We start from the raw sequence: 25,379 nt of genomic DNA, 5'->3' as shown, positions 1-25,379 counted from the left end.
GGTCCATCTCCCACAGTTATAGCCACTGTATATCGTCCCCCTAAACCACATCGTGACTTTTTAAAAGACTTCTCAGCCGTCCTCACACACCTCTCCACTCTGTCACCAAATATTATTATCCTTGGGGACTTCAACATACACATTGACAATTCCACCCATCCCCTCACCAAAGACTTTATTTCCTCATTGGAGAGTTTTGGCTTACACCAATTCTCTGATTTCCCCACGCATATAAAAGGGCATACCCTGGACTTAATATGCTGCTGTGGTTTTACCCCCGCCAACTGCACAGCAAATGAACTTCCTGTAACGGACCATTTCCTCGTCTCATTTAACGTTCCCATCACACTCTCTCTCCCCAAGCCACCGCGCATCATCACTTATCGGAACATCCAACACATTGACACTGTCACCCTCACTGCAATGGCTGCCAACCTCAATCCGGACTACAACTCCCCCCCTGATGAACTTGTTTCCCAATACAACACGGACCTTGCAAACATGCTCAACACCCTTGCTCCTGTTAAATCCCGGTCAGTCCAATTCACTCGATCCGCCCCTTGGTTCACCGCCCAACTCCGCTCCACCAAGGCGAAAACTCGGCAGCTGGAAAGACTTTACAAAAAGACCGGCCTCACCACCCACCAGGACATGTACACAGCTCACCTCACCCACTACAAGGACTCTATCACACGTGCAAAATCGGAATACTATTCTGGACTGATTGATGCTAACAGTGGGAATTCACGGACTCTGTTTTCCCTATACAACAAAATCATTCAACCCCCTATCTCTCTCCCCCCACACTTTCACTCCTCAGACACCTGCAACGCACTACTTCTGTTTTTCACTGAAAAGATCAACAAGATCCACCAGCACCTCGGCTCCTCTGTATCCCCCCCTCCCCCAACCTTCCTACTCCCTATCAACTGCGGTCGTCTTTTGAACTCCCTCATCCCTCCTTACTTTCTGACCTCATCACCAAGTCCAAGAATTCCACCTGTCAACTTGACCCCCTCCCTGCTGTCCTCATCAAACCTTGTCTACCTGCTCTCCTCCCTTTTATTTCAGCTATTATTCACTCCTCACTGTCCACTGGAATTGTTCCTGTCCCTCTTAAAACCGCAGCTGTAACACCAATCCTGAAAAAACTTGGTTCAGATCCCAATGATTTCAATAACCTACGTCCAATTTCGCATCTTCCATTTATCGCTAAAATTCTCGAAAAAACCGTCGCCTGTCAACTCCACTGTCACCTCACTCACAATAACCTCTACGAACAATTCCAGTCTGGTTTCCGTCCCCGCCACAGCACTGAATCAGCCCTCATAAAAATCACGAATGACCTTCTCATAGCAGCAGATACCGGCTCCCTCTCTATTCTCATCCTTCTTGATCTATCTGCGGCCATTTCTCACCCCATCCTGCTCAACCGACTCTCCACTCTAGGCGTGACACACACCCCACTTAGTTGGTTTCACTCCTACCTCACTGGCCGCTCACAGTTTATCCAAATTACCTCATTCACTTCACGGTCCTCCCCTGTGTCTTCTGGTGTGCCCCAAGGTTCTGTCCTGGGGCCCCTTCTCTTTATTATATACCTTCTTCCCCTTGGTGATATCTTCCGCAAATTTGGAATTTATTTTCACTGCTTCGCGGATGACACCCAGCTCTACCTCTCCAGTAAACCCGACGCCTCTCTTCCACCTGCATCCCTTACACTTTGCCTCTAAGAAATCAAATCCTGGTTTTCTCATAACTTTCTCAAACTAAACAGCGAAAAAACTGAACTTCTCCTTGTCGGTACAAAATCCACCCTTCACAAAGCAAACAGTTTCTCTCTCACCATTGACAATTCTACCGTGTCCCCCGCCCTTCAGGTTAAGAGTCTGGGTGTCATCCTTGATAGCACACTATCTTTTCACTCCCACATAAATAACATAACCCGGTCTGCACATTTTCACCTCCGCAATATCAATCGTCTCCGTCCCTCTCTCACCCCTCACACCACTGCTATCCTCGTCCACAGTCTCGTCACCTCCCGTATCGATTATTGTAATTCACTTCTTTTCGGGGTCAATCAAAAATGTCTCCATAAACTCCAACTAGTCCAAAATTCCTCAGCCCAGATCATCACAAAAAACCCCTCATTTCACCACATCACTCCTGTCCTCCAACAGCTCCACTGGCTCCCTGTTGAACTCCGTATTGAATTCAAGATACTTCTGTTTACATTTAAAGCCATCCATAACCTTGCCCCCCCCCCCCTATCTGTCTGACCTAATTCAAATCTCCGTTCCTACTCGGGCCCTCAGATCCTCTTCCTCCCTCCACCTCTACACGCCCTCTGCCCGTCTCACAACGATGGGGTGCAGAGCTTTCAGCCGCTCCGCTCCTAAACTCTGGAACTCACTTCCACCCAACATCCGCAACATTGACTCCCTTCCTACTTTCAAATCTCACCTGAAAACCCACCTCTTTAAACTTGCTTACATGGTCTAATTTATTATGCTGTTTTATTATTTATTGCTTTATGCATGATTTTACTGTTTTGTGTGTTGTCTTTGTTGTAAAGTGTCCTTGAGTGTTCAGAAAGGCGCTTGTAAATTAAATGTATTATTATTATTAGATAGATAGATAGATAGATAGATAGATAGATAGATAGATAGATAGATAGATAGATAGATAGATAGATAGATAGATAGATAGATAGATAGATAGATAGATAGATAGATAGATAGGGTCGAATGTACGCTGGCGCGCTTTTGGCTGCCGCTGTTCGCCCGCAAACATTTTGGCTTCTTTTTGGTTTTTACGATTCCTGTACCAATATTAGAAAATAAATAAAGACACAATACATAAATAAATATGCAGACAAATAAATGTATACATAAGTAAATAGGTAAATTAAAAAAACAAACAAACAAATAAATAAATAAATAAATAAATACATGCATTAAACATGATTTCTACGCCACATGGAGGACATTGAGGGCGAATGACCTTTTCGAAAAACGCCTTGATTAACTGCATCTCTGAAGCATTTATGACCTTTCCCAATTAACGGAATCATAATCACACGTTTTGTTAAGGTCACAAAATACAAACCAAAAGATGGAATTCCCATGAGCACTCAAAAAAGCATTACTTACGGCGAATGAGTTACCAACATGCTTTGAGTACCGTATTTTCCACGCTATAAGGCGCACCTAAAAACCTTCATTTTTTTTCAAAAGCTGACCACGCGCCTTGTAATCCGGTGCACCTTATACTGTATATAGAATGAACTAATAACGTCAGATTTACGTGTTTCGTTTGTATGTCGAGGTTTGAACAAGGTTGGTCATCTAATTTAAAACAGATTCCTTTCTTACAGTGTTTTTTTAGATGTTCAATTACCTGACATGTTTCGGCATATACTTCCGCCTTCGTCAGAGTGTATATATGTATACAGTAAAGTCTCGTTATATCGATATTCAAGGGAGTCCGAAAAAATATCGATATAACCGGTACTATCGATATATCCGACCCTGTTTGCATGTAATTTTCTCTGTGCGTCCATAGAAATAGTATCGATATAACCGGGACTATCGATATATCCAATATCGATATAACGAGACTTTACTGTATATATATATATATATATATATATATATATATATATATATATATATATATATATATATATATATATATATATATATGGAAACTAAATTATGTCTTGTCATTCCAGAAATCAATTCAGATTATGAATCTTTTTTTTTTCTTCAAAAATTAGAAAAATGACAAAGATGGTACCCAAAAAGTGTTACTTAACCTCTGGTTCGATCTTCAACCTTCATTTTGATAATTTGTTCATGTATTCAGTTGTGGAGGAGTACTAAAAATCATACAAGGAATTGTGCGGGCTTTATAAGAACTCCCCATAAATGATCTACCGGATTTTATGTGAATGTGTGAATTATTGAAGGTGTTAGTGATGACAAATGCAAATTGAGTGTACCCCACATTTACGCAGATGTTGTACTCTGTGGTCATTCATGTGGATTGTCCATTTCAAGTAAGTAATAAAAAAATGGAATGTCAATCAGACTTTCCATTTTTGACATTATTCAGACATTCCGATTTGCTCTTGTGACGCCGGTAAAACGGGGGAGGGATGAACTTTGGTGTTACGTGTTAACTAAAACACGCCGCCAACATACAGTTCATTGGGTAAGTGCTGCTAATGGCTCGCACAGCTGAGCTGTGACCTACTTCATGTCGCCTTGATGATGTGTACTCCAACATGTCGTCGTCTCGAGACAGATGTTGAAATAACCTCGATGAAAGGGTTAAAATGAAAGAAAAACAAATATACTCAGATTGATCTGCTAATTTTACTGTTTTATTTTCAGATGTATGTGCATTTACGATTGTAATATATTTGTAGTAAATGCTGATTGTTTTTCTTTTTTTTTTTTAATCCCCGTGGGGGATCCAGCTCAAAGCACTTTTTTTTTTGTTTAGGCTTGTGAAGCACACGAGGGTAAAGCGCAAAAGTTTTCTGCCATTTAGCACTGTCATTTTAAGCCACAGCCAACATCTGTTTGGGGTGCCTGCCTGAATGCACAACACCTGCCCAGCACTAAACTGGCGACAGTCTTTTTAGCAGCGGAAGAAGAACCGTCCCACCCCTTCGCCGTACCATTGAGAAAAAAAATACTGCATTTAAATTACATGGAATGATGGCATACTGTAAAGCACAGGTGTCCAAGTCAACTAGTTTTCAAATTTCAAGTAAAAAGTAATGACTGTTATTGTGGTTTACATGGGATAATTCAAAATGTTGGTTCGGACTTTATAATAATAATAAATTTCCCCCCTGTCCGTCTCAGCATAATGGGGGACAGGGCTTTCAGCTGCTCTGCCCCCAAACTCTGGAACTCACTTCCTCCCAACATTTGTAACATCGATTCTCTTCCCACCTTCAAATCCCATCTGAAAACCTACCGATTTAGAATTGCATTGTCTGTGTAGCTCTTTCTCTTGTTTCTATTTATAACTGTATTTTGTATATTGTATTCTATTTGTGATTGTATTTTATTATAGTACCTATCCTTGTCTGTGACTAAAGTGTCCTTGAGAGCTTTGAAAGGCCCTTAAAATGAAATATATTATTTCATTTATAAGCGCCTTAAAATGAAATGTATTATTTCATTTATAAGCGCCTTTCAAAACTTTAGCAAGCATCATGGAGGTTAGATTTGCTTTTGTGGGCTGAATAAAATGAGGTTTGGCCCCCGGGCCAGGTTTGACTTTGACACCAGTGCTGTCCAGTGCTGTCATCTGGGGTTTGTGACTATGTGGAAAAATAAAGGCGAAATAAAGGATGGCTGTTGGCCTACCAAGTCACGGATGGAATAGTGAGGGATGTGGTGACAACTACGCAATTTAGTAACTCAGCTAATTCCCAAAATCATATTTTCAGAAATAGGTCAAAAATAACTTGAGATATCAGATTTTTCGGTGTATAAGGTGCACGCAAAAGCCTTGATTTTCTCTAAAAGACATCCTTGCCCCTTATAGGCCGGTGCACCTTATATGTGAAGTAATATTGAGCCACAACAGGTCTCGCAACTACTGTCAGCAGCCACTGATTCCATTTCCCCCTATAGAAGTCATGCGTAACCCCAGGCTTTACCGTAGCGCCTTATAATGTGGTGCCCTAATATTTGTAAACTTGTATACATTTATATATTATATTTGTAAAACTTTTTTCATTCATTGGGGGTGCACCTTATACTCCGGTACACCTTATACACAGGAACATTCGGTAATAGTTGAATTGATCAGCGGGGAGGTACTTGAGTGGTCCACCATGCAGTCCAAGTTAAATGAAAGTGCATCAGCCCAAAATCCACCCTCTTCAAAAACGAAAAAGTCATTGATGTAGCATTGCGACATGTGAGCGTGTGGGTGCACGTTTCACCCACCAGTGGGTTGTGCGCCTCCACCGCTATCTAACTCCCGTTCCACATGAGTAGCGATGCGTTTTGATGTGTGGGTCCCCGCCGTCTAAATCCGTGCGCATTTCGACCGCGGGAGGATCGGCACGTGGGAGCGCACATTGAGAGCCTTCCATTGGCGCGCGCCACGCAAACCATTTTATGGTGTGTCCAAAACCCTACCAGGGGGACAAAAAGCATCATTTGAATTGAGAGAGAGAAGAGCGGATTTGCACAAAGGCAACCCAATTTAGAAAGCGCTAACAAAGCTCGGCTTCCTCCTTCCATTTCCCTCTGTGTCTTTGCGGCGTGGTGCGGCAGTTCAGCTCAGAGAAAAAGGGGATTTGGGAGGCCAGTGAGAATGGTCCCCTGCAGAAGATTAAGTCTGTCCTTTTTTTAAATGCTTTGATCTTGTGCTGAGGCCGCTCACCCAGGAGTTAACGCTGTAGTGTTAGCAAGAACCTTCGCGTTCAGCGTTATCTTTTTTTTTTTGCGGGTCCGATTAGCAATTCAAATGCGGGCTATTTGGATGTGCTCACACGGTATTCTACTATCGGCTTCTCAGCCAGTTGGACAATATTTTTGAACTCACGCATTGATTGGTTGAGGGTGTGATATGGAAGTACAGGTTGAGGAGTAGATGTCCAGTAAAACCTTGGTTTTCAACCATAATGTGTTCCAAAAACCTGTTAGATAATCAATTTGGTCAAAAAACGAAACATTTCCCATTAATAAAATAATTTAAAGAAGCAGACATTGATTACGTTGATTATAATGGCATTATAATCAACATAATCAATGTCTGCTTTTTTTTTTTTTTAAATCGTGATTGAACAATACAAACACGCCTGCCAACTGTCACGCTTTGCAAGGTGTTGGTGGTGGACCCCAAAAAAAAGCAGGCAGGAGGGAGGAGCAGAGTGTATTTGACAAATTGCATTAAATAAAGTCAGCAGGAATAAAATCTCAAACAACAAAGTTATCAGAACAAAAAGGTCCAAAGTAGCAAACTAAACCATGAGTGTAACATGACAAAAAAAACTGACAAGGTAAAACAAACAATGACCCGTAACTGAATGGTCATGCCGGGAGTCCTTTTAACTGCCACTGATTAAACCGACCAACACCTGTGCAGCTGCAGGCGGGGCCCTATAGTGCCACCTGTTGGTCGCAAACCAAAACGTTACACTCACAATGGAACGCTAAATCAGGATAATCCGTCGGTCACAATGAGATGCGACACAAGGAAGTGATGCATAAGGAAGTGGTGGGTAGTTGAGTGGTGCATTCAGGTGTGCTCAGTTTGGTCGAGAACCAATTTTCAATTGTGAACCGAGGCATACAAAAAATGACATATTTGGTCAAAAAACCGAATTGGTCGATAACTGAGACGTTGGATCCGACAATGGAAGTCAATTCTGTAACAATCGGTCATTATTTTTGACAGACTAGCCTCCGTAGTTTCGTGACACCTCAGGAAATGGGAATTTTCACTTCCTGGTCAAACTGGGTGTTCCAAAAGGCTCACCTCTGGGTCCTCTTCTCTTCATCAATTGCATTACACAGCTTTGTCAGATGTTGGGATTCAGTTTCACTGTACTCATGCTTCCTTTCTATTATCCAGTGTTAAATATTTTAAATAATACGGAAATGGAGTTAAGCATCATTTCCTGTGAAAAAAAAACCTCTGTGCGAGACATGGTCAGATAAGACAACCACGGCTAATTCGTGGATGATGTGTCTTACAAGTACGGGTCTGCAGAGCTGCTGGCAGAGTCCTGGGCAGTTTTAGCTCATCAGATTGCATGTTTGCGCATTATGTTCCAACCAAAACACGAGTTGGCGAGGGAAAGCGACAGATAACAACAATAACGAGTTCATTGTGTCACCCGCCTGTTAATCGGGTCCACTTGACGAACCCGGCGTGTTCATCGGCATGTATTGCATCAGAACATAAAGCGACGCTTTTATGCACGGTGGCCAGCGCAGTGCTAAGTCAGCGCTGTAGTTAATAAGTCCTTTTCATTAAACAAGCGTTCATTAAACATTCATTCATTCACTCATCTTCATTTGCATCTTTCTCATCATAAAAGCAATCATGAAACATTCATTTGTTCATTTGTTCTCATTTTGCGTGGGTTCAAAATGCATTCAGCAAATGAAAGGGGTTGAAATGGGCGGTGGGAGAAGGGGGAGGGTGAAGAGGCAGAAAGGCAGTCGATTGCGTTTCACTTCGTCATGATGTCAAGGCACGAGGGGAGAACAAACATGGATTGGATTAGCCTTTATTAGTCTCACAGTGGAGAAATTTAAATTTCACAGTAGCAAACGTATGAAAGGAAGAGGAAAGGAAAGGAAGAACTAGAAAAACAAAATACAGGAGTTGCTGTAAAGGCAGCCACTCTTGTGACGTCGTCTTGAAGTCAAACAACAAAAATACAAAAAATGCCTTTTGCACATCATTCCTCGTCCTGAGAAAGAAAAGCAATTTTGATTTTAACCCCTTCGCTGCCAGACGTGCAAAAATGTGTCCATTCGAGTGCCAGGGTTTTTGTCATTTTCACTTGAATTCCAGGACCCACAGAATATTGAGTTTTAGGACTCCATAAACATTGACTATTAGCGTTAGAAACCTTAGGCTCTCTTCTTTCATCAGAAAAAAAGTTAATTCCTAAATTATATGGATCTGGAGTTATATGAGCTTGAAATGAGGGTGGATGTCCAAAATGCATTGCAATACATACATATTGGTTTAGATAGCACTTTAACAACAGCTGAAGCTGGAACAAAGCACTAACATGGAAAAAAGGAAATGCTGCCCCCTTGTGGAAAAAAACATTGCCAGAGTTCATGGACAGAACTTTATCGGCACCCAAGCATGGAAAAGACAAAAACCCGACTTCAACGGACAGTTAGGACGGCGGAAAAAAATCATTGGCACCGCCCTACCCACTCTCGAGGACTTGCACACTGCAAGAATCGAAACAAGGGCGAGGAAAATCCTACTGAACCCTCCGCACCCTGCCCATCACCTTTTCCAGCTAATCCTCTTCGGCAGGCGCTAACGATCCATGCGCACCAAATCCAGCAGACATTTAAACAGAGTCTTCCCCTGTCGCCATTAACTCTATAAACAGTAACCCAAATATAACTGTATAGTACTTCGAAGATGATACTAGTGCAGTGTGTCCTACAAATTCACACACAGTAGAACACACAAATTCCTTGTGTGTTCTACATACTTGGCAATAATGATTATTCTGATTCTGACATTCGCGAATGGCGCTCAACATCATATTTTAAATTCCCGAATAAATTAGTGGATGGCAGTGAATGAGTTAAAAGTACGCAATAAAAGGTATTGGCACCAGATTTCGGTTAAGGAAATCAACCGACGAGCCAGACGCGAGCGTGATGGCACCGAATCACACGACTTGCCTCTACCTGTAAATGTTAACACGCGGTTGCAGGGCAGATGCGTAAACGTGTGTGATTCCTTCTCCGTGTAATTTTCAACATACAGTGATACATCGGTTTACGAAACCCTTGCCTTTCGAACTTTTTGGTTTACGAACGTTACATTTATGAAAAATTTACCTTGGCATACAAACTTTTTTCGTACATGGAGCTGCCTCAATGAGTGATGTGTTGTACGCGAAAAGCCCGTTCTTCGAACAACAAAATGGCAGCAGACTGTTTTTGTCCTCTATTCCCCGCCCCCAGTCTTCGGTTAAAGCCACGCGATTGGTCAAGAAAGCAGTAGTGGGGGGAAGTGGTTTAAACATTAAAGAGACAGGCAGACGACAGTGAGAGAGTTTTAACTTGGATAGTCCAAAGTTAACCCAGCTAAACAGAACAAAATTGATGAAGAACTAGATACAATTATCACAGACAAAGCACCTACAAGGGATCATTCCTGAGGATGGTGAAAGAAGAAGGTTACGTTCCTCATTGAGTATTAAATGCGAATGAAACCGGCCACTACATTCCATCAAGCCATTAACGACAATCACAAAGGTCAATAAAACGATGTTATTATACAGTACAGTGTATTTCTTTAATTATAATATCATAGCACATTTATTATAGATAAAATAAGGTATATTTTGTGTAGTTTTAAGGAGGAGAAAATTAGAAAGTAGAAAATTATGTTTTATGGGCACCTGGGAACGGATTATTCTCATTTTAATGGTTTCCTATGGGAAATTAATTTTTGGGATACACACTTTTCGCCTTACACACTGTCTGCGAACCAATGAAGTTCGTCAGCCAAGGTATCACTGTATTGATTTCAACGTGTTATGAACTCGGTTCAAAACATAAGGTACAGAATGACTGCCAATATGTTACATTCGATACGGATATGGAGAACCTTCACACGCAAGCTTGTTCCATCTTCGACCGTTTCTTCATTACCTCCTCCTCCTCCCCTTTGCCGACTTTTAACCAGCGGCCGCCAGGAGAGACGGAGACGGCGACTGACTGACAGCTTCTGTGATCCTCCTCCCGGGCTCGAAGCGAGAAGGAGGACTGTCAACATGAATATGTTTCTCCCCCGGATTTGCCGCGGTCACAGAGCAGCCGGGGCCACCAGGATTCTTCATCCGCGATCGGAGGGAAGAGAAACGCACGCCAGTCGGCGAGCGGCGGCGGCACAACCGCCACCTCACTTTGTCTTTGCACTTTTGCAAAGACAATGATTGATGTGCATGGAGCACATCATCATTAGTGCTAGCTTGTTTGCTAATGTTATCTTCACAGTGTCGTATACCAAAGGTGTCAAAGTCATTTTTTGCCACGGGCCATGTTGTAGTTACGGTTTCCGCTCTGTGGGCTGTTATGATTTTGGGGAAGCCATTCCCTCCACATATTACACAACAAATTAACTCATTCACTGCCATTCCCGAATTTGTTAGGGTTTTGTTTTTTCATGCTTGGGTGCCGCTAAAGCGCTGGTCATGGCCTCTGGCAATGTGTTTTCCCCTTACACAAGGGTGCAGCATTTCCCTTTTTTCCATGTTAGCACTGTGTTCCAGCTACAACTGTTGTTAAAGCGCTATATAAACCACTATATATGTATTGTATTGCATTTTGGACAGTCACCCTCATTTCAATCTCACACAACTCCAGACCTATGTAATTTATGAATTAACTCTCTGATGAATAAAGAGTGTCTAAGGTTTCTAACGCTGTATTGAATGTTTATGTAGTCCTAAAACTCAATATTCTGTGGGTCCTGGAATTCGAGTGACAATGACAATAACTCTGGCACTGGAGTGGACACCTTTTTTGCACGTCTGGTAGTGAGTGAGTTAATGAATATTAAGTTTTCAAATTTGAAGTCAAGAATAATGACTGCTATTGTGGTTTACATACGACAAATTTTGGTTCAAACTTTAGCAAGCATGACAACATTTTACAAGTTTGATTTGCTTTTGCGGCCCAAATAAATTCATGTGGCGGGACAGATTTGGCCCCCGGGCCTTAACTTTGACACCTACTTTGTTGCAAGCCACGTTCCCTTGGAGTGCCGTTAGGAATTAAAAAAGTCCAAAAAAAATGGCTTTTTCAACTCTTGTATTTTTCAGTTATTTATTCCAGATGAGAATTTGAAATGTTGCCACATTTCAGCCTTGATTGTCGATGTTGAAAACAACCCGATAAACTAATCAGTCTTGCGTTCAGTAGCCGTGTTTCGTTTGTTTAGGTACGCTGTCTCACAAATAAACTTTAACTGGATGCAAATTAAACACATTTGCATATGAATGAATAAACGGGTGCTTGGAAAGCCAGAGTATTCGACAAAAATGTGCTTTAGAGCTTCAACTAATTTCTGAACGGCATGCGATGTGGCTCGGGGGAGGAAACGCAGATTGAAATCAGCTCTTCTTGGGAATGAGTGGAAATTTGCTGGTGGATTTATTTAACCGCTTCATTACATTGAATGAATACAATGTCTTGATCTTTTCTAAGAGTCATTTTCATTTGATGCGGTTCGCCAGCAAATTTCCGCTGTATGGTCTCAGAATCAGAAGTTACTACAACACCCGTCAATGTTTGAGATACCATATTTTTCGGTGTATAAAGCGCACCCAAAAGCCTTAACTTTCATGAAAAACAGCTGCGCCTTATATGTGAAGTAATATTGAGCCACAACAGGTCTTCCAACGGCTGTCAGCAGCCACCGACTCCATTTCCCCCTGCAGAAGAAGTCATGCGTAACCTCAGCCTCTACTGTAGCGCCTTATAATGTGGCAATGTCTGAAACTCATGACAAAAAGTTAGCGGACACCAGGGCAGACAACTCTGAAAAGTGACCTGTCCGGCCATAAAGTTGCCTGCTCCATTTTTCACAACTTGAAACACAATAAGACGACTAATCGCATAAAAATAAATAAACATTGTTGCAAAGTGTCAGAGATATGACAGTCAGACACCGTGGACAGAGACTCAAAAGCAGAAAGATTGTCCCCACTGCCGGCAGGAGACGCAGTCCTCAAATGACATACGTCTGAATTCTGCGCCTCTCTGCCAAGCTATTTATTGAGAGTATGTGTAAATTAAAGTGATACATTAGTAAAACATGGTTTTCTCGTATTAAGTATTAAGGATTGTTTTTATTAAGGATGTACCTACCACAAATGCTCAATTGCTTTATTTATCGTAAATATCCCTTGCTGATGATTTTGCTCCAATTGGTCGTTTGTCCATATACTCTTCGTCATTTTCCACAATGCAATGTTTGCGTTGCGTCGTCTGCTACAAGCCACGTGAATTCTTCTTTCCACGATGCTTTTAATTGCATTCAATTTCTAAGCGCCTTTCAAAACGCTCAAGGACACTTTACAGTCACGGGATAATGTACGTTAACGTTTGGTAGCGTCATAAATGTTGTTAGCTTCTTTTGAATCTTTCTTCTGGGGGTGAGGTTCTGTGCATCTACTTTGTAAAATGATATGCAAATGCACAACCTTATAACACTCGGGAAAGATGGAAGCACGAAGCAGGCTTCTGATTGGCTGCCGTGCCGAGTATGCAAATTGCCAAACAAACCGAAATCCAGAAATGTCCAAACCGAATGAAGATTTCTAAATCGGAATAATTTATTTTGATTTCAAAATCTTTGTTCAAACGTTTGCTTGAAGAAGTTGTCGGCCACTCGGGCGGAGACATTTTGTAAGTTGTACGCCCGGCAGAAAAAGTTGCACGCCCCTGGCGTCCGGGCAGACGCTTTTTCAGACACTGTAATGTGGTGCGCCTTATATTTGTATATTTATGTATTATATTTGGAAAACTTTTCCTCATTCGTGGAAGGTGCACCTCATAGTCCGGTGTGTCGTATATAAGGAAAAAAATGACAATACACCATTCACGGGGGTGCGTCTTATACTCCGGTGCAACTTGTACACTGGAAATGTAAGGTGAACTTTATAGTCTGGTGCGTCTCCTATAAGGGACAAAAATGAAAATACATCATTCATTGGGGGTGCGCCTTATACCCTGGTGCACCTTATACACTGGAAATGGAAGGTGCGACTTATAGTCCGGTACGTCTTATATAAGGAACAAAATTGAAAATACACCATTCATTGGCGCCTTATACTCCGCTGTGCCTTATACATTGGAAAATATAGTACATTAAATTGTATTTGTTTAATTTGAATTTTTCAATGTTTTCAACAAACAACTCCGCACCATCCCCAAAAAATGGCATTAAGAATTTCTATCATAAGTGTCGAATTCCGATAAAGAGATCAAATTCGACAAATTCAAGAAGCGGCGTAGAGCCTCGATTTTTGCTGCAGTTCATATTCAAACAGAATTCACCTTGACCGTGCACGTTCATCTGAATCCATTTTCGACAACAAACACGACAACCCCCAAACAAACACAACGACAACCCCCATACGGGGCAAATCCTCATTTCATCAACTGAAAAATTCATCAAACCCCTCTGCCTTTCCTTTACCTGTCTCCGCTAACGGCACGTCGTATAAATAACTCATCGGAGCAATATGCATTCTTGTTTGACAAAACACAGAGGGCAACCGTGCATATGTTTACATTTCATATTGTGTATACTCGCAGTCACCTGACCAAAAAGTGTCACTTTGTCTCATGCGAATTTGACACCGGCAATTGTCAGGACGCACAGTGGACGGTAGTTTATCTAAGAAAAAAAAAAATAATGGATGATACTCCAGAAAAGGAAAATCATATACAGTGAGACCGCAACTTACAAACACCTTATCTTACAAACGTCAAATTTCTGAAAATTAAACCTTATAATAAGCACTATTTTCATAATACACACCCACCACGGCTGGCGGAGTGATCTTCGGCGGAAGCACACGACCGAACAGCACCAGAGGTTAAGTTACCAACAGTCCTTATGGAAGGTGACTCTCCTTCCATAAGCCACTAACGACCATCAAAAAGGTAAATAAAACTTTATTTTACAGCACAGTTTATTTCTTTAATTACAGTCTTCATGTAATGCGCCTCTCTTTCCAAAAAGCAATTCCCTTTGACCATCGACCTCAAACGCCATTCCATCAAGCCATAAATGACCATCACAAATGTAAATAAAGTGACTTTATGATACAATGCAGTGTATTTCTTTCATTACAATACAATAGCACATTTATTATACATAGAATAAGGTATGTGGTGTGTAGTTTTAAGGCTTATTTAGTTGAAAAGTATATTTTATGGGAACCCGGGAACGGATTATTCCCATTTTAACGGTTTCCTATGGGAAATTTTTTTTCGAGATACACACTTTTCGCCTTACACACTCTGTCTGGGAACCAATTAAGTTCGTAAGTTGAGGTCTCACTGTATTCAGAAGCCATGTCATAAGTTAGACGTAACAAATGACGACGTTGAAACAAAAGTGCGGCACAATTAGATCACATTGGAGGATCAAATGTTGGCAGTACATGTTCATAAATATGCACATCATCCCAGCCTGGAGAGAGAGAAAAAAAATCAAATGCTCAGCGTTTGTTGACTTCTCCTTATGCAACCCACAGATTTATAGTCCATTTCAGAGCCGCAGTGGAGCAGAGTTTGAACTTTATGAATAATAATAAGTGGCTAAGGGGGAGATTTAGTCAAAGCGCATTCACCTCGCTGCCTCTGCTGTGTGAGACATGGCTTCCCCATCGCTTGCTTTTGGTCCCCCCCACCCCACCTTGACTCCCCGCTGGGACAAGCAACTCATTGAAAACAGGAGGGACGTCCCCGAAGACTCTGAAGCATTACATGGCCGAGATCAAGGTACCACGTTGGGCAGCGTTGAGGAACTGACTGTTGGATGTTTGAATGGAGACAATCCCCTCGGAGACAGGAGGGGAGAGAAAAAAGTACACGAATCATATGACTGAAACACGGAATAGAAAATAACAACGGGTGAGAGATGCAACGGTGCTCAGATACCAACGAAGGGAGACACTATGATCTTGTGTCAGGAAGAAAAGAAAAGAAAGCAGCAGGGGAGTGAGAACACAGACAACAGGCATCTTCCCATCTTGACAGGTGTCATGTAGAGTTGCACAATGCGGGATGTCAGCTTTCTGGCAGTGTAGACGTAGCCATTAGTCAAAGAGAAGATTCTTCACAGCCGTATTTGCTCGGCAGGATTCATATGCAGCGGTGCAGCTGTCAAGCATATCCAGATAATAATAATAGCTTCAGCTGTTGTCGAAGCGCTATATGAATCAATATGTATTATATTGTATAATAATATTTTTTTATATCTAGATTTGTATATATCTATATCAATAGCTATTTTGTATTTATTATTTCGTGTTGTTATGTATAAATAAATAATAATGCATTTCATTCACGGGGCAGAATTAGAAGCGGACAGCGCAGACGAATTGTGGTTCGATTTCCTCACAGCTCTGATGATTTTAAGTGGGTTTTATCCAGATTCTCACAACCCCCCATCCTACATCCCAAAATATGCATATCGGATGAACTGATCACTTTAAATTGCACATGGGTGTGACTGTGACTCGTCAGTTACTATAGATGTGCTGTCCAGGGCCTGAAGGGGCACAACAACCTGATCACGGTATTCGGGGAATCTCATTGACAAACACACCCAACATGCATCATCTTACGTGGTAAATATTTTCAAATAGGAAAACAAGGCGGCAGTCACGGCACGCGCAGCCCTCTAACAATGGATTCACAAACCCCCTGACATCCAAAGAGAGATTCTCACCTCATATTTGTTCTTTTAGATCACACAAACACATTTGCAAATGTATGCATGGCCGAACACTGCACACAACAGTACAAATAACATACTGAGCGGAGGCTCGCTACACCTCCTGAGAAACAATTAGCTAGGAACTTCAGAGAACGTGATTAGCATGCGCACACGTTGTGAATGGAGATTGGGGCGGACAACGGCGCATGATCGATCCTTCACATAATCTACCACCGTATTATATAACACCTTGCTCTTCCAAAGTGCAAACTACACCAAAACAACACGCATAACATATCCCCCCCGCCTGCTCACACTTATCTGATTTGCGTTCCTTTGCTTCGCTAACCTCATTTGGACCACTGGGCTAATTAAAGGCCCCACAAACTGGAATAAAAGAGAACCATATGCCTGAGCCAACAGAAAGAGCAGAGTGACACAACCTGGATTCATTGGAGGTACTGTCTTCCTTGGAGCAGAACTAAAATACACTGGCGTCTTCCACACAACGAAAAAAAAACTCCTCTGTGATTGGAATTTCTTTCACGAGCTTATTTTAATTGGGTCACATTTCAGTTTTATCAACCATTCCGATAGGCGTGATGAGCATCGGGAAAAAGGGTAATCACAAATGTCCATCCATCCATCAGTCCATTTTGTGATCCACTTTAATGTCAGCACCCGGAGGGGGGGGGGTACTGGAGCCTATCCCAGATGGGTTCGGGCAGTAGGCGAGGACACTCTGAACTGTTTGCCTGCAAATCACAGGGCACACGAGGCAGACAATCGTGCTCACACTCACACTTAGGGATAATTTAGAGTTTTCAATCAGCCTGCCGTGTATGTTTTTGGAATGCGGGAGGATATCGGAGTACCCGGAGAAAACGCACAGAGGCACGGGGAGTACATGAAAACGCTACACAGGAAGCCTAAAGCCTGAATCAAACCCTGCAACTCAACTGTGAAGATGACGCACTACTGTAACTTCTCACCCTTCACAAATGTCCATCTAAGAAATTAAGCATGGAAAGTCGAAAAAAATGTTAACTAAAATGTCCTTGAGAGTTTTGAAAGGCGCTTATAAATGAAATGTATTATTATTATTATTATTATGGATAAAGAAATACCTGAATAAATAACCAAACACACAAATAAATAAAAATAAAGAAAAATAAATAAACAAACACACAAATAAATAAATATGCAAATACAATATCTAAATAAATAAACAAATGGATGGACAAAAAAAAACAGAATAGGCAACTGCTTAAAAAATATATATATACATATAACCAAATAAATAAACAAATGAATAAATACACAAATATATATATATATATATATATATATATATATATATATATATATATATATATATATATATATATATATATATATATGTGTGTGTAAAAGAATAAATAAATAAATAAATAAATTAACAGATAATACGTTCATGAATATAAATAAATAAATACACCAATAAATAAATATGTAAATAAATAATCGAATGGATGGCCAAAATAAAGAATAGGTAACTGCTTAAAAACATATACATATAATAAATAAATAAATAAATGAAGAGGTGACACTGACGAAGGCGGAAGTATACGCCGAAACATGTCAGGTATTTGAACACCTACAATACACTGTCTGTAAGAAAAGAATCTGTTTTAAATAAAATTAAATAAATAAATGGATAGATAGATGGATGGATAAATAAATAAATAGCTAAATATATAAATAAATTAGGGATAATTTAGAGTTTTTCAATCAGCCTGCCGTTTCAAAACTCTCAAGGAAAAATTAATAAATAAATAGATACATAAATAAGTAAATAAATACGCAATCAAACAGAAAATAAACAAATAAATGAACAAAAATAAATAAATACAGAAATAACTACATAAATAACTAAATAACTCAATAAATAAATAGCTAAATATATAAATAAATTAACAGTTAATAAATAAATAGATACATAAATAAGTAAATAAATGCACAATCAAACAGAAAATAAACACAAATAAATAACAGAGAATGTACTTCCTGAGGCTGCTAAAGAAGCATGGCCTGCCACAGGAGGTGCTGCAACATTTCTACACGGCTGTCATCGAATCCATCCTGTGTTCTTCCATCACCGTTTGGTTCGGGGCCGCCACAAAAATGGACAAAATCCGACTTCAACGGACAGTTAGGACGGCGGAAAAAAATAATTGGCACCGCCCTACCCACTCTCGAGGACTTGCACACTGCAAGAATCCGAACAAGGGCGCGGAAAATCCTACTGGACCCTCCGCACCCTGCCCACCACCTTTTCCAGCTACTCCCCTCAGGCAGGCGCTACCGATCCATGCGCACCAAATCCAGCAGACATTGAAACAGCTTCTTCCCCCAAGCCATTAACTCTTTGAACTCTTCAACAGTAGCCAAAATGGAACTGTATAGTGCCACTTAGCAGTTTTTTTTGACGACGATACTAGTGCAGCGTGTTCTACCGGAAACAAATTCCTTGTGTGTTCTACATACTTGGCAATAAAGATGATTCTGATTCTGATTCTGATAAATACACAACGAACTACATAAATAAATAAATAAATAAATAAATAAATAAATAAATAAATAAATAAATAAATAAGATGACACCATGAGGTCCTCAGGCGAAAACGCCTTCTCGAACCCCGTGGGCGAAATGACTGACTGGTCGTTTGAGTCTCAATGAGGAAAAAAAATCCCATTTGAGCAGATAACCTCGGTCAGCTATAAATGAGCCAAGTTAAGATTCCATGACGGCTGCCGCTAAGCCCTCCAATCATCTTTTTTGAAGATCTCATTTGTCCGACACAGAGAGATCGGAATATTTTGCTCAGGATCATGACCAACATTGACAGAAAAAAGCGCTTTCTAGAAGGCGGATCCTACTTAATATCTGGCCAACAAGCTCAAATGATGTTAACCCATCAAGTCTTGTAGCACTTTTTGCCGCGGGGCTTTCATCCCCCGTCGGAGATTGCCGTACGGCGCTACCAACTGCGTGGTAATTATTCAACCTCAGCGGGTAATCGCACATGACCTCCAGACCTGCACGCAAGCTATTTAAGACCCTGTCAGGATGGGGCAGTGACCCTGTCAGCTCAAGTCGGTGGTCTTGAGGAGAAAATAGTCAATGAGGACATAGACAAATATGATATATTTTTTTTCTCGTGTATGTACGATTCATGTAATGAAGGTTGAAGTGCCCTCGGCAATTCAGTGGAACAGGCGGGAGAAATAATTTAATTCTTATCAAAGGCAGGAAGGAGAACGAGCTTTCCATATCAAAAGAGGGCTCGGAGCATTTTTGTTGCGCAGGCATATTGCAAACTCGGCAAATACGAGATGAAAAGATACGCCATGTTCGTATTTAGGGGATGTTACCGTTTTAGTCGCAGATCGTACCATTTTTTTTTTTTCATCGAGGAAAAAAAAACACATTAATGGTCACAGATCATCAACATTTTTTTAAATGTAAGAAACAACACCAATTATGGTCGCAGGTGATACACTTTTTTTTAAAACTCATTCACAATAACACAATAACAGTCATTATTTTTTACTTCAAATTTGAAAACTAGTCACGCATTAACTCATTCACTGCTAGACATGAAACAATGTGCCCACTCCAGTGCCAGGGTTATTGTCATTGTCACTCGAATTCCAGGACCCACAGAATATTGAGTTATTGAATATTGACTACATAAACATTCAATACAGCGTTAGAAACCTTAGACACTCTTTATTTATCATAATTAAAGAGTTAACTCCTAAATTATATGGGTCTGTAGTTATATGAGCTTGAAATGAAGGCGGCTGTCCAAAATACAATGCAATACATACATTGGATTGGATTTGCCTTTATTAGTCTCGCAGTGGAGAAATTTACATTTCACAGCAGCAAAGTGATAAAAGCAATGAAAATAGGTATTTTATTATTGGTTATTATATATATATATTGGTTTATATAGCGCCTTAACAACAGCTGTAGCTGGAACAAAGCACTAAAATGGAAAAAAGGGAAATGCTGCCCCCTCGTGGAAAAGAAAAAAACATAGCCAGAGACCATGGTCAGCGCTTTATCGGCACCCAAGCATAAAAAAAACAAAAACAAAAAAACAAACACATTTGGGAATGGCGTTCTACGTAATATTTTCAATTCCCGAATACATTTGGGAATGAGTTAATTTAGGAAACAACACCAATTATAGTCGCGGATCATACCATTTTTTTAAACACCAATCCAAATGCAAATGATGACGTCGCTATGACTGGATTATTTTGTTAACATTTTTAATATAATTAGTTCATTGAAGTCCACTGGACAGAAACTGAGTTGCGCAATGTTTGTTTACAGACTGCTGTCCCAAAAATTTGGCCGGCAATGCTAAAATTACATTGCGTAGGCCTTATATTGGACACCCGTGTTTCATACAACTTGTGATTTATCTGTTATGAACTCCAGGTTTGAAACAACAGCCATTTTACAAAACGGAAAAGCCGCCGTTTGCTCTCATGAGATAAACACAAGGACAAATATACCGTACGGGCAGGTTCACCCTTCCAACGTGAAGGCAACAAATGATTCTCTTTGTCGCCCAGCGTGTCTTGATTTCCCGAGCACAATTGTTCTGTGACGGGATTACTGCATTGTGTGTACAGCTGCGCTCGGATTAGGGATGATGGCGGAAGAGCAAACAGCGTTGGAACCAATTGCGGACGGCTATTTGGCTAGCACATGATGACTTTTATACCTCGTCGGGATACAAATCAACAAAGGGTGCTTGGGGGGGGGGGGGTTTGAGAATAATCACAGACAAAGAAATCACAACAACATGGCAGTGATCAAGGGCTATGCCAAATCCCTCAATAGCATCCGCTTTATGGAGCGCGCAGAAAGCAAAAAAAAATGCTAACGCCAACCTGTCTTGCTCGCGTTATGATTTGATTTTCATGACTGCAGGTACATGTAGGCAGGCAGGCGACGAGCGTCAGAAGAGCCCATTATCGAGACTCTTGCACCACAGGCGACATTCCACAGCGCGGTGGTGTGATAAAAGCTAGCGCGGCGAGTCGACGGATGTTCAGATGGAGAAGAACGTCAGGTCATCCACATCGATGACGACATTAGGCGCAGATGTGCATTTTTGTCCCCCGTTTTGACACAGAATGTTTCCATGTGAGAAAATGAGAAAGTAGCGATTGGCGGGAACGGTGTTGGTCAATTCAAACTCGTATGTCGGCTTCTTCGCAAAGGAAAACAGAGCAAAAAAAAAATGTTATTAAAAAATAAACACACGCATACAGCGAACAGCTAGCTAATCGAGGCATGGGATGAATGAAAGTCCTCTGACATTCCAATTTTAATGGATGAATCATGTTAAGTCCCTCAAGTGGATTGCGTGGCAGAGTAACTCGAAGAAATTTAGTCATCGGCAGAGCAGGTCAACCAACTTTGATTTGTTTGTGGAAATATTTCGAGTTTCGTTTTTAGGGCCTTTGCACGACTATGAGCAGAACCGTTCTAATTTTAAAATATTATCATAGAAAAAAACAACAAAACAGTACGAGAGGTTAAGTCAGTGCATCTTATCCTATCGGCAGCCAAGAGAATGCAATACAGTTCTTGACGTGAAAGCGCCACTGGTTGGCTAACTGTGAGCTAGCATGAGAAGCTAACGCGCCATCTCAAAATCTGTTTCGGCCATGATGAGCATGTTGAACTCAAAAACACCAATCATTCTTTTTCTCTATTATCTTTCAGAAGGATACAGAACAAGCCAAATCCCCACAACTACAATTCAGCGTTGGATGCGGGCTCAGGTGAGGTCCGGTAAACTGCATGGATGACTCACGTGAGGCATCACACAGTATAAACCCAACCATGCGTTCACAATATATAGTCACAAATATGTCAGCTGACATTCTAAATAAATAAATAAATAAATAAGAGACTTTCACAGTAAAATTGCTACATTTCATCACAATAACGCACAAACTAAGAGTCATAGGGAGAAAACAAGCAAGCTCAACGAAGGTTGGTAATATGCAGTCTTTCATGCAGGGCAAATTGCCACAACTTTGTGCCGCCTGATTGTTGTGGGGGGAAAAAATTGCAGCATTAAAAGCAATCCGACTCATTACCCAGGGCGCCTGCATCATGTTGATACGCGCTTCTCTAATCAGCAGTTGCTGATGTGGGAGCACCAATGAGGGGGCTGGAGGGGGGAGGGGTTGGGGTCAATCAAAATTTCAATTATCTAGTTAACGGCAATGTGGAAAAGTATGAAGACAAAAAAAATAATTTGAAAATTATAAATCAATTCTAACAAAGGTGACACATGGAGTGAGCGGCACTACGTCTTGCCTTCCAGCGATGGTTAACACTCAAAGCTCAGCTTGGAGCATTTTTTTTTGTGGAGTTTTCATGTTCTTATCTCAATCTGTTTGTCCGATTTTTATTTTGTTTTGTTTTGCTATTTTCCACATTGAGCCCTCCAATCCCAGGTAAATCCTCCCACCCCGCCTTAACCCATAGTGTAACCCAGTGGTCCAATTACTTTTAAATTGACAGTTTTAAAGCATTGACAGTAACCACAAAGATGAAAATAAGCGTAATTCAACATTTCAGTCACATAGATGTTTTCATTCATTTGAAATAGTGCTATTCTATTGTACAGCAAATGTAAAAAAAAAAGTTACTAAAAAACGTCTCATTGTGTAAACAAAATATTTTTTCAAGCTATATCGTATACGACGTTAGCATCATTGCTACTTGCAAGTATGACTGATCGTAATACTATTAAATGATTGATTACTGCTTACACACGGTTGTTGCCGGCTAGTTAACAAGGACGAAACTGTTTGTTTACGTGGACAGACAACGCAAGCTTCTTACCTTCTTTCGTGCTTTTTGCTTGAACGGTAGATTGCCACTTGTCCAAAATATTCCAGTTTTCTTTCGTCGTCTTATTTTTGACGGGTATTCCACGCAAAAAAAAAGTTTCTTCTTATAGGACTGTCTGGAGACACGGCACAGAGGGGTGGGGGACTGACTTCTCTTGTCAAAATTGTGTCATCTTCGAAAAACATGGCTGCCATTACCTGCGCGTCGACCTGTATGTGTGCTCAATGTGTTACGATTTCCATTTACTTCCCCTTCTCTCGTTTATTGTTGATTTCAACTCGCAAAACAACGTGACGAGGGGGATTGAGTTGCGCACCTGTCCGCCATGTCTGATTGAGTCAATTTGTTCACTGGTCCCAGATCTGTCTCTATACGGGCCGATACCAAATGATTGGTGTTCTAATAACTTTGGAGTGGGTGGTGGGTGTATCACCCAGACATGTACCATACCTGCCAACTTATACGTCTTCCCCGTGTTTTATACTTTTATTATCGTTTCAAACAATGACAGCGTACTACAACTTTTATATGAGAACAATTGTGAACCGATCTTACAAAGACCGTTTTGGCTCAAATACCGTTGGTCTCAACGGTTGAGGTTTTCTTTGGGAGTGACCAGGTTGGATAGGATCAGGAATGAGTACATTAGAGGGACAACTCATATTAGAGACTTTGGAGAGAAAGTCAGAGAAGCCAGACTGAGATGGTTTGGACATGTCCAGAGGAGAGTCACTATATCGGGAGAAGGATGCTGAGCCTTGAGCTGCCAGGCAGGAGAACGAGAGGAAGACCGAAGAGGACGTTTATGGATGTTGTCAAAGAGGACATGAAGGTAGCTGGTGTGAGAGAAGAGGATGCACAAAACCGGGATACATGGAGGACATTGATTCGCTGTGGCAGCCCCTGAAGGGAAAAGCCCAAAGGAAATGAAGAAGACCGTCGGTCTCAACTGCTGGTAGCCAACGACAATGCTGCTGCCGATCGGTACTATTGTCACGGCAAAACAGCAATAGTAATCCTCAATCATATATATTTTTATTGCTGCATATGGTACGATTGATAAAAGCATAAACTGTTCAACAAGTTTCAACAATCAACAGTTTGCATTTCCACTTGTGTTGCCATTTTTTTATCATTTCATGTCATATCATGTATGCCGCCGCACTACTACTTTTATACGGGAATTGTAATCATTTATAAGGGCTGGTATTAGCCAAGATTGAAAGATATGCTGTACAGTAATACACTGTCATGTTGCAGATAAAAATATATAAAAGAAATCTCATGTCAAATATGCACTTATTTTTGAATGACCTTATTTTTATTTTTTTTTTTTTTTTTTTGGGGGGGGGGTTATAAGAGCCCTGAATGCTTATAATAATCAAAAACCACCTTGCTGGAGGGAGAGAACAGCAACATGTTCTTCCTCTACCCTGTTGCATGCACCTTACCTGGTATGCATCGCCCAGGGGGGGACAGAGGTCATGAGAGCTGGCCGCACAATGGACCTTTTTGTAAGCAAGGCGCCATGAGGGAGAAAAAAAAAACAGGACAGCCAACAACGCTAATAATCATAATCAGCGCATTTTGCTGCAGGACTCCCATTTCGTGTAGCTGGAGAGACAATATTGTACAAAGAGGGGGGAACAGGGGGGCGCAGGGGGCGGGGGGTCAGTGTTGCGGCCTACAACCTGATGGTCAAATTTACGTCGAATGAAAATAATTGTTGCTATTTAAAATGCCTTAAGGGTTTGACTGGGAGCAGATACCAAAAAAGGAAGGTTAACATTTAGTGTCTGGATTGATTTGGTTGTGAGTCACACATTGGCAGTAGTGGTGGTGGTGGTGGGTGGGGGAGGGGTTGTTGGGGGTTATGGTTAGACTCCACCACGCTTCTGTGCCAGTGCCCATCATGCACGATCATTCAACACTCGGAGGCGGATGGTGCGCATCCCATTCCGTATTTAGTCAACATGTCACATCAACCCCCCCTCCGTGTGCCTCAGCTGAGTCTCGCTCATGTGGGCCTCGCGTGAGAACATCGCTATGACCCAGTAAATGTGGTCTCAATATTGCATGTCTGTGGTGTGCAAGCCGTGTTAGCGGGAATGCAGGATACAGGAATTTGAATGTGCAAGCGTAACCTGTTTTTATCATGTCTTCTGATCCCTCGGAACAGCAACGTGTGGATTCAATAAAAAGTGTTTGAGTTCAACCAAAAAGAAAGAAATGA

The 25,379-nt window shown here is 41.1% G+C and overlaps 1 protein-coding gene across 1 annotated transcript in view; it reads right to left on the bottom strand.

The window, feature by feature from the left end:
• Positions 1-25,379, bottom strand: part of dab1b (DAB adaptor protein 1b) — an 86,165-nt gene that overhangs the window by 58,104 nt on the left and 2,682 nt on the right. The gene's annotated exons all lie outside the window — the stretch shown is intronic.

This window comes from Hippocampus bargibanti, linkage group LG11 (assembly GCF_051943395.1).
Source record: "Hippocampus bargibanti isolate YZ-2025 linkage group LG11, ASM5194339v1, whole genome shotgun sequence".
NCBI classification, from domain to species: Eukaryota; Metazoa; Chordata; class Actinopteri; order Syngnathiformes; family Syngnathidae; genus Hippocampus; species Hippocampus bargibanti.
This window is presented reverse-complemented; position numbering and strand designations above follow the sequence as displayed.